Here is an 11,513-nt window from a genome sequence, read left to right as displayed (position 1 = left end):
CGACACCAAAGGTGTCTCTAGAGTTAACCAGCCCTTTGAACGGGTTTGGTAACTTGACATTTTAAATCTTAACAGTGATCAGTAAATCAGAGGTTTGTGGAGAGTGATGACTTCAAAGAGGTCCACCCAACCTTTGTGTAAAGAATACAGTGATGAGTAATAAAACGAAGGGTGCTATGAAAAACGGCTGCGAAGTGTTTAAGCGTAGAGGCTGCTCCACATATAGAAAGGTTGGCTGCACAATCTGCTAACTAGAGAGACTAAATCTGTTTCTGTAAATCTTAATTTCTTATTAAGCTCAGTCATATGTTTTTTAAACGATACATCATTGTCAATTCAAATGAGAGAGTTGTCTCACCTGCAGTCTGGTGTCATCAGCCTGTCCCCAGCTAAAGAAGGTCTAATCTGGAGGACAGAAACTGGGAATAGCAGCTCTGAGCCCCTGGAAATCCCACCCTTAATCAGCTTGTCATTTGCCCTGCTGAGCTGAGTTGTGGTACTAACTAATCAGTTACGTTACCAGCTAAAATATTGTATTCGGATTACAGATACTTTTGAAAAACTAGTTTACTTCTGGGATTATTTTTACATTTCTGAATGACATTCAACTCGAAAAAAGGTGCAGATTAAGTTTGTTCCACCTGAGCGAGTCTGACCACAAGTCAGAGATCCACTATGATGACACCAAATGCGTTTGATGAATCCTTTTTATCATCTGCTAATAGCTGAAAGTAATCAGATTACGTTACTGAGTTTGGGTAATACAAAAGTTAAATTGCTGATGACAATTTTGGACAGGTAACTAGTAACTAACGGATTACATTTCAAAAGTAACCAACCCAACCATGCACATATCCATAGTTGTGGGAAGTAGGAGTGCTGAGGGTGCTGCAGCACCCCCTGAAATATGTATATACAGTGGCAAGAAAAAGTATGTGAACCCTTTGGAATTATCTGGATTTCTACATAAATTGGTCATAAAATTAGATTATCTAAATCACAAAAACAGACAAACACAGTCTGCTTAAACTAATAACACACAAACTATTGTATGTTTCTTGTCTATATTGAATACATAATTTAAACATTCACGTGTAGGTTGGAAAAAGTATGTGAACCCCTAGGCTAATGACTTCTCCAAAAGCTAATTGGAGTCAGCTAACGTGGAGTCCAATCAATGAGATGAGATTAGAGATGTTGGTTAGAGCTGCCCTGCCCTTTAACTTTAAAAAACACTCACAAAATATGAGTTTGCTATTCACAAGAAGCATTGCCTGATGTGAACCATGCCTCGAACAAAAGAGATCTCAGAAGACCCAAGATTAAGAATTGTTGACTTGATTAAAGCTGGAAAGGGTTACAAAAGTATCTCTAAAAGCCTTGATGTTCATCAGTCCACGGTAAGACAAATTGTTTATAAATGGAGAAAGTTCAGCACTGTTGCTACTCTCCCTAGGAGTGGCTGTCCTGCAAAGATGACTGCGAGAGCACAGAGCAGAATGCTCAATGAGGTTAAGAAGAATCCAAGTGTCAGCTAAAGATTTACAGAAATCTCTGGAACATGCTAACATCTCTGTTGACGAGTCTATGATACCTAAAACACTAAACAAAAATGGTGCTCATGGGAGACACCACGGAAGAAGCCACTGCTGTCCAAAAAACATTGCTGCACGTCTGAAGTTCGCAAAAGAGTACCTGGATGTTCCACATCGCTACTGGCAAAAGTGTCTGTGGACAGATGAAACTACAGTTGAGTTGTTTGGAAGGAACACACAACACTGTGTAGAGAAAAAAAGGCACAGCACACCAACATCAAAACCTCATCCCAACTGTAAAGTATGGTGAAGGGAGCATCATGGTTTGGGGCTGCCTCAGGGCCTGGACAGCTTGCTATCATCGACGGAAAAATGAATTCCCAAGTTTATCAAGCCATTTTGCAGGAAAATGTAATGCTATCTGTCCGCCAATTGAAGCTCAACAGAAGTTGGGTGTTGCAGCAGGACAAAAACCCAATGCACAGAAGTCAATCAACAACATTAGAATGGATTCAACAGACGAAAATCCGACTTCTGGAGTTCTGACCTCAACCCGATTTGAGAAGCTGTGGCATGACCTCAAGAGAGCGGTTCACACCAGACATCCCAAGAATATTACTGAACTGAAACAGTTTTGTATAGAGGAACGGTCCAAAATTCCTCCTGACCGTTGTGCAGGTTGATCCGCAACTACAGAAAACGTTTGGTTGAGGTTATTGCTGCCAATGGAGGGTCAACCAGTTATTAAATCCAAGGGTTCACATACTTTTCCCACCCTGCACTGTGAATGTTTACACTGTGTGTTCAATAAAGACATGAAAGCGTAGAATTGTTTGTTATTCGTTTTAAGCCGACTGCGTTTGTCTATTGTTGTGACTTAGATGAAGATCAGATAACATTTTATGACCAATCTATGCAGAAGTACAGGTAATTCCAAAGGGGGGGTGGGGGGGGTCGGTCAAAAGTTTTAGAACACCTACTCATTCAAGGGTTTTTATTTTCTACATTGTTGAAAAATAGTGACGACATCAAAACTATGAAATAACACATATGGAATCATGTAGTAACCCAAAAAATGTTAAGCAAATCAAAACATATTTTAGTAGCCGCCCTTTGCCTTGATGACAGCTCTGCACACTCTTGGCATTCTCTCAACCAGCTTCATGAGGAATGCTTTTCCCACATATGGTGAGCACTTGTTGGCTGCTTTACCTTCACACTGCAGTTCAACTCATCCCAAACCATCTCAATTGGGTTGAGGTCGTGTGATTGTGGAGGCCAGGTCATCTGATGCAGCACTCCATCACTCTCCTTCTTGGTCAAATAGCCCTTACACAGCCTGGAGGTGTGTTTTGGGTCATTTTCCTGTTGAAAAACAAATGATAGTCCCACTTAGAGCAAACCAGATGGGATGGCGTATTGCTGCTTAATGCTGTGGTAGTCATGCTGGTTAAGTGTGCCTTGAATTCAAAATACATCACAGACAGTGTCACCAGCAAAGCACCATCACACCTCCTCCTCAATGCTTTACGGTGGGAACCACACATGCAGAGATCATCCTACTCAGCGTCTCACAAAGACACAGCGGTTGGAACCAAAAATCTCAAAATTGGACTCATCAGACCAAAGGACAGATTTCCACCGGTCTAGTGTCCATTGCTCGTGTTTCTTGAAAGTTTCTTCAAGTACAATCGCAAAAACCATCAACGCTATGATGAAATTGCCTCTCATGAGGACCGCCACAGGAAAGCAAGACCCAGAGTTCCCTTTTTTATTTCAATATTTTTTTATTTAACCTTTATTTAACCAGGTAGGCCAGTTGAGAACAAGTTCTCATTTACAACTGCGACCTTGCCAAGATAAAGCAAAGCAGTGCGACACAAACAACACAGTTACACATGGAATCAACATGTGTAACTAAAGAGTGTAAACATGTGTAAATAAAGAGTTCAAGTCAATAACACAATAGAAAAGTCTATATACAGTGTGTGCAAATGAAGTAAGATAAGGAGGTAAGGCAATAAATAGGCCTTAGTGGCGAAATAATGACAATTTAGCAAGATGTGCAGAAGATGAATGTGCAAGTAGTGATACTGGGGTGCAAAGGAGCAGAAAATATATAATAAATAACAATATGGGGATGAGGTAGTTGGGTGGGCTATTTACAGATGGGCAATGTACAGGTGCAATGATCTGTAAGCTGCTCTGACAGCTGATGCTTAAAGTTAGTGAGGGAGATATGAGTCTCCAGCTTCAATGATTTTTGCAATTCGTTCCAGTCATTGGCAGCAGAGAACTGGAAGGAAAGGTGGGCAAAGGATGAGTTGGCTTTGGGGGTGACCAGTGAAATATACCTGCTGGAGCGCGTGCTACGGGTGGGTGCTGCTATGGTTACCAGTGAGCTGAGATAAGGCGAGGCTTTACCTAGCAAAGACTTATAGATGACCTGGAGCCAGTTGGTTTGGCAAGAATATGAAGCGAGGGCCAGCCAACGAGAGCATACAGGTCGCAGTGGTGCGTAGTATATGGGGCTTTGGTGACAAAACGGATGGCACTGTGATAGATTGCATCCAATTTGCTGAGTAGAATGTTGGAGGCTATTTTGTAAATGACATCGCCAAAGTCAAGGATCGGTAGGATAGTCAGTTTTACGAGGGTATGTTTGGCAGCATGAGTGAAGGATGCTTTGTTGCAAAATAGGAAGCCGATTCTAGATTTAATTTTGGATTGGAGATGCTTAATGTGAGTCTGAAGTGGGTGGACCACTTCAGATTGTCAGAGATGTGTACGCTGAGGATCTTGAAGCTTTTCACCTTCTCCACTGCGGTCTCGTCGATGTGGATGGGGGCGTGCTCCCTAGTCTCCTGAAGTCCACGATCAGCTCCTTCGTTTTGTTGAGGTGAGGGAGAGGTTATTTTCCTGGTCCCACTCTGCCAGGGCCCTCACCTCGTCCCTGTAGGCTGTCTCGTCATTGTTGGTAATCAGGCCTACTACTGTTGTGTCATCTGAAAACTTGATGAAAAAGTTGGAGGCGTGCGTGATCACGCAGTCATTGGTGAACCGGGAGTACTGGGAGCATGCACCCTTGTTGGGCCCCTGTGTTGAGGATCAGCGTAGTGGAAGTGTTGTTTCTTACCATCACCACCTGGGGGCGGCCCGTCAGGAAGTCCAGGACCCATTTGCACATGGCGGGGTTCAGACCCAGAGCCCCGAGCTTAATGATGAGCTTGGAGGGTACTATGGTGTTGAAGGCTGAGCTGTAGTCAATGAACAGCATTCATACATAGGTATTGTTCTTGTCCAGATGGGATAGGGCAGTGTGCTGGCGGTTGAATCGTCTGTTGATCTATTGGAGCGGTGTGCAAATTGAAGTGGGTCTAAGGTGTCAGGTAAGGTGGAGGTGATATGATCCTTAACTAGCCTCTCAAAGCACTTTATGATGACTGAAGTGATCAGCTTCTTGATATGCCACACCTTTCAGGTGGATAGATTGCAGTGCCTTCGGAAAGTATTCAGACCCCTTGACTTTTTCCACATTTTGTTACGTTACAGCCTTATTCTAAAATGGATTAAATAAATAAAAATCCTTAGCAATCTACACACAATACCCCATAATGACAAAGCGAACAGTTTTGCCATTTTTGCAAATGTATTAAAAATTTAAAAAAACAGAAATACCTTATTTACATAATTATTTTTACTATGAAACTCAACATTGAGCTCAGGTGCATCCTGTTTCCATTGATCATCCTTGAGATGTTTCTACAACTTGATTGGAGTCCACCGATGGTAAATTCAATTCATTGGACATGATTTGGAAAGGCACACAACTGTCTATATAAGGTCCCACATTTGACAGTGCATGTCAGAGCAAAAAAACAAGCCATGAGGTCGAAGGAATTGTCCGTAGAGCTCCGAGACAGGATTGTGTCGAGGCACAGATCTGGGGAAGGGTACCCAAAAATGTCTGCAGAATTAAATGTCCCGAAGAACACAGTGGCCTCCATCATTCTTAAATGGAAGAAGTTTGGAACCACCAAGACTCTTCCTAGAGCTGGCCGCCTGGCCAAACTGAGCAATTGGGGCAGAAGGGTCTTGGTCAGGGAGGTGACCAAGAACCCGATGGTCACTCTGACAGAGCTCTAGAGTTCCTCTGTGGAGATAGGAGAACCTTCCAGAAGGACAACCATCTCTGCAGCACTCCACCAATCAGGCCTTTATGGTAGAGTGACCAGACGGAAGCCACTCTTCAGTAAAAGGCACACGACAGCCCACTTGGAGTTTGCCAAAAGGCACCAAAAGGACTCAGACCATGAGAAACAAGATTTGGATGAAACCAAGATGGAACTCTTTGGCCTGAATGCCAAACGTCACGTCTGGAGGAAACCTGGCACCATGCCTACGGTGAAGCATGGTGGTGGCAGCATCATGCTGTGAGGTTGTTTTTCAGCACCAGGGACTGGGAGACTAGTCAGGATTGAGTCAAAGATGAACGGAGAAAAGTACAGAGATTCCTTGCGAAAACCTGCTCCAGAGCGCTCAGGACCTCAGACTGGTGCGAAGGTTCACCTTCCAACAGAACAACGACCCTAAGCACACAGCCAAGACAACGCAGGAATGGTTGATGTGCTTATTGATTGTGACCTGCGGATGCCTTGTTCATCTTGCCCGGGCAGAGACTAAAATGTGAGCTTGTTTTTCCCAGTTATTTTTATTTTTACATTTTGTTCACACCTACATAAAATGATTATTATTCATTTTTTATTTTAAAGCATTGTAAACTTTTTATTTTTGGTCCAGTGGATGGTCGGTCTGTGGCCATGACAGTCTGTGAGTGGTTGCATTTCTCCACCCCTATCCCTTGACTGTTTACAGGAACAATGGTGAGGTGTTTGCTCTGTCCCTGTACTATAGATTGCCCTTTAACCTTTTTAGCCTTCTGCCTGGTGTGTTTAACTTGTCTAAAGTATGGTATCTTTAAAAGGTATTTTTTTTAATGTACACTGCTCAAAACAATAAAGGGAACACTTAAACAACACAATGTAACTCCAAGTCAATCACACTTCTGTGAAATCAAACTGTCCACTTAGGAAGCAACACTGATTGACAATAAATTTCACATGCTGTTGTGCAAATGGAATAGACAACAGGTGGAAATTATAGGCAATTAGCAAGACACCCCCAATAAAGGAGTGGTTCTGCAGGTGGTGACCACAGACCACTTCTCAGTTCCTATGCTTCCTGGCTGTTTTGGTCACTTTTGAATGCTGGCGGTGCTTTCACTCTAGTGGTAGCATGAGACGGAGTCTACAACCCACACAAGTGGCTCAGGTAGTGCAGCTCATCCAGGATGGCACATCAATGCGAGCTGTGGCAAGAAGGTTTGCTGTGTCTGTCAGCGTAGTGTCCAGAGCATGGAGGCGCTACCAGGAGACAGGCCAGTACATCAGGAGACGTGGTGGAGGCCGTAGGAGGGCAACAACCCAGCAGCAGGACCGCTACCTCCGCCTTTGTGCAAGGAGGAGCAGGAGGAGCACTGCCAGAGCCCTGCAAAATGACCTCCAGCAGGCCACAAATGTGCATGTGTCTGCTCAAACGGTCAGAAACAAACTCCATGAGTGTGGTATGAGGGCCCGACGTCCACAGGTGGGGGTTGTGCTTACAGCCCAACACCGTGCAGGACGTTTGGCATTTGCCAGAGAACACCAAGATTGGCAAATTCGCCACTGGCGCCAGGTGCTCTTCACAGATGAAAGCAGGTTCACACTGAGCACATGTGACAGACGTGACAGAGTCTGGAGACGCCGTGGAGAACGTTCTGCTGCCTGCAACATCCTCCAGCATGACCGGTTTGGCGGTGGGTCAGTCATGGTGTGGGGTGGCATTTCTTTGGGGGGCCGCACAGCCCTCCATGTGCTCGCCAGAGGTAGCCTGACTGCCATTAGGTACCGAGATGAGATCCTCAGACCCCTTGTGAAACCATATGCTGGTGCGGTTGGCCCTGGGTTCCTCCTAATGCAAGACAATGCTAGACCTCATGTGTCTGGAGTGTGTCAGCAGTTCCTGCAAGAGGAAGGCATTGATGCTATGGACTGGCCCGCCCGTTCCCCAGACCTGAATCCAATTGAGCACATCTGGGACATCATGTCTCGCTCCATCCACCAACGCCACGTTGCACCACAGACTGTCCAGCAGTTGGCGGATGCTTTAGCCCAGGTCTGGGAGGAGATCCCTCAGGAGACCATCCGCCACCTCATCAGGAGTATGCCCAGGCGTTGTAGGGAGGTCATACAGGCACGTGGAGGCCACACACACTACTGAGCCTCATTTTGACTTGTTTTAAGGATATTACATCAAAGTTGGATCAGCCTGTAATGTGGTTTTCCACTTTAATTTTGAGTGTGACTCCAAATCCAGACCTCCATGGGTTGATAAATTTTATTTCCATTGATAATTTTTGTGTGATTTTGTTGTCAGCACATTCAACTATGTAAAGAAAAAAGTATTTAATAAGAATATTTCATTCATTCAGATCTAGGATGTGTTATTTTAGTGTTCCCTTTATTTTTTTGAGCAGTGTATTATTTGTATTTTTTTCTAGTTGAGTATATTATTTATATTGCTTTGTGTTGTCTTGTCTCTGTGTGTATGTGTGTAAAACTTAATAAACAGAGTTTTCAAGAAAATAGCTGTGCAGCGACGCTCCCCATCCAGCCTGACAGAGCTTGAGAGGATCTGTAGAGAAGAATGGAAGAAACTCCCCAAATACAGGTGTGCCAAGCTTGTAGCGTCATACCCAAGCAGACTCGAGGCTGTAATCGCTGCCAAAGGTGCTTCAACAAAGTACTGAGTAAAGGGTCTGAATGCATATGTAAATGTGATTTTTCAGTTTGGCAAAAAATCTAAAAAACTGTTTTTGCTTCGTCATTAGGGGGTATTGTGTGTCTATTGATGAGGGGGAAAAACAATGTAATACGTTTTAGAATAAGGCTGTAACCTAACAAAATGTGGAAAAAGTCAAGGGGTCTGAATACTTTCTGAAGGCACTATCTTGGCAATGGCGAAATGCTCACTAACAGGGATGTAAGCACATTTGTGTACAACATTTACGAGAAATAAAGTTTTAATGCATTTGGAAAATTTCGGGGATATTTTATTTCAGCTTATGAAACATGGGACCAACAATTTACATGTTGTATTTATATTTTTGTTCAGTATAGTTGGTCATAATGGTCTTAATACTAATACTAAGCCTGATAAACATACTGTATCTGAAAAGTGTTCCATAGGTTTTCAAAAAAATACGGTGGACACCTCCATGAAAAATCTGTATGATTTATATTACAACTTTGCATACAATAACAATAAGTCCTGAGCCCTCTGGTGCTGGAGGGATAGGGGGTTGCTTAAGGGCAGGGGTCTCCAACCCTGTTCCTGGAGAGCTTTCGTCCTGTAGGTTTTCGCTCCAACCCCAGTTGTAACTAACCTGATTCAGCTCATCAACCAGCTAATTATAAGAATCAGGAGCGTTAGATTTGGGTTGGAGCGAAAACCTACAGGACGGTAGCTCTCCAGGAACAGGGTTGGAGAGCCCTGCTTCAGGGTCTATTTTTGTGGGTAATGCCAGAGGGGAACTGGACCATGGTTGTAGAGCAGCTTTTTCCCATAGATAATGATATAAATACGGTCCAAATAGCAGATACAGACATCGGATCATTGGTCATAGGGACAATCCAAACAAAATATAAAAGAGGGAACTGCTTGGTCACTCATCTCATAAGACAATTAGTAAGTGTCACACGACCATCTTACTACTACTACTTACTTACAGTGAATGCCTGTCAAATCCACAGATCATAAGCCACATTATTTCTAAATGTGAAGTATGATTGATTTATGAATTCTTACATTTCTCACTCAATTGCATATTTTAAACTGAATCAGAGGTGATTTGTGAGTGGTCTCTCAGTTTGAGGATGTCAAACACTCCTGGTCAGTTGATTAGATAAGCCTGACTCCAACAGTGCTGCAGTGTTCTTCCTGCTGATTGGCTCTCCCAACAGGCAAACACGTGGCCTCCGTACATCCATATTTTGTATGCGAGGTGATAGGAATTTTAGTTCGGAAAGAGATTGATTTCCAAGCCCTCTGTAAATTATAATTGATTGGTTTTGTGATGAAAAGCAAATAACTGTTTGCCCCTGCCAAAAGGCTAGGGCACACACTTCACACAGGCTGTTATGAGATTATTCTTGACCATTCACCAAGGATGATAGCCAAACAGGTACAGTAAAAACTATTCCTATATCTCTGTTGTAAAAACATCCCCTGTCAGCCAACCTCGTTGCCATTTCTCTTTCAATCCCCATTATCTTTGTTTTTCTCTTACCAGTTAGTGTCCACTAAGTGTACTCCTAACCCTTTCCCAGATTTAAGTTCCATCCATGATGAGTTATGGCTGCCTGTATAAGAGCTGTAATAGAAAATAGATTTTTGCAGCTACTGCGAGTGTCCCGTACCGATTCCCAAACACATTATCAGTTCACTAACATCATTACACAGCCATTATAAAACAACTCAGCTCCTCCACTTCACACACTGCTGCACACACAGCAGGGCATCAGGGTCGGGTGCTGCTGGTGACCCGCTGATATAAAGAATGCGAGAGAGACGCTATGGTATGATCTCATGCAGCTGAACACTGATAGTCTTTTCTCAGATCTTATGGACCCTCTTCCAGCTGAGGGCTCCGAGGCCTCCAGGACACATCCAAGCAGGGCAGGGACAATACACTGGGTTAATACGCAGGGCTGCATTATATTAGCTCAGTGATCAGGGAGGGGCACCGGCTTGGCGGAAATGTGATAAGATCATGGCTCTGCAGCAGGGGGGGAATGGTGGTGGTGTGATCTGTGACTCCTGGCCTGGTTGATCCCTATGATCTAGTGACAGCGAAGGCTACCTGGTGACAAAGGTGAAGGGGAGGAGTAGCAAGGTGGTGCTCCTGATTCTGCAGAGAACTGCAGTCATATTTCACCACATTCTTATCGCTCTATCATGATGGGGAGCTCACACATGCACATATATTTGAGAGGTGAAATGGCGATTGGGTTGTCTGTGTGTATTATCAGTAGTCAGTTCTCAAGGGTTGTCAGTTTTTCTCGAGGTCAGAGTCGATGCTTTGTTCTCTGCGGAACAGACGTCATGGCTAGCCTGTCAGCTGAGCAGGATGGCGTTGACTTTGTTTTCTACTCAGAAAATGTCACATTTATTCTCCACAACTGGAACATTGCCAAACTATGACCAGTGTAATATACAGTATTCGTTTACTGCGGATCAAGAATAGCACCAAACTTTTCCTTTTTATTAAAATGATCTCTATGTTACTGTAACAACTGAAAACAATGAAACTGACCATCATGGTCCACCATTTTACTTTAGTTTCCAGGAGCACACCACAAAACTTCCACATGCTGCCTGTTCCTCACCACAAGAATAGAAAGCCAAATGACTTATTAGCCATGGATTGTATGGAACATTTGTCTGCAACAACTTTGGAAATAATGTGACAGATTTGAAGTATAAACAGGTCACACAGAGGAGCTCTTCTATAGAGGACTACTGGGCCGTCATAATCTCAATGAGTCCTAATGAAAATAACAAGACAGTTCATTGAGTAGGGCTATAAAAGATTATGGTGCCCTGTGTTGGACAAACATATCTGTTATTATATGTACTCTGACTGCCTGGGCGTACAGGCTACCCAGTCATACAGTTTGGAAAGATAATATATTACCAATGTATTTTTCCTTTGGTTCCTAGGTCAGTGTTTTACATGACATATTTGACTATCACACATAAAACAGGAAACATGTTGTTATAAAGGCCTCATGCCAGGCAAATAGCTTGCCAATGATGTCATAGGAATTATGGTTGGACGTTGTACTCTTCAGGAGGAAAAGTCATAAAGCTCATATC

Source organism: Salvelinus namaycush, chromosome 28 (genome assembly GCF_016432855.1).
Source record: "Salvelinus namaycush isolate Seneca chromosome 28, SaNama_1.0, whole genome shotgun sequence".
NCBI lineage: Eukaryota > Metazoa > Chordata > Actinopteri > Salmoniformes > Salmonidae > Salvelinus > Salvelinus namaycush.
The sequence above is the reverse complement of the archived record's forward strand: the minus strand, read 5'-3'. Positions refer to the sequence as shown.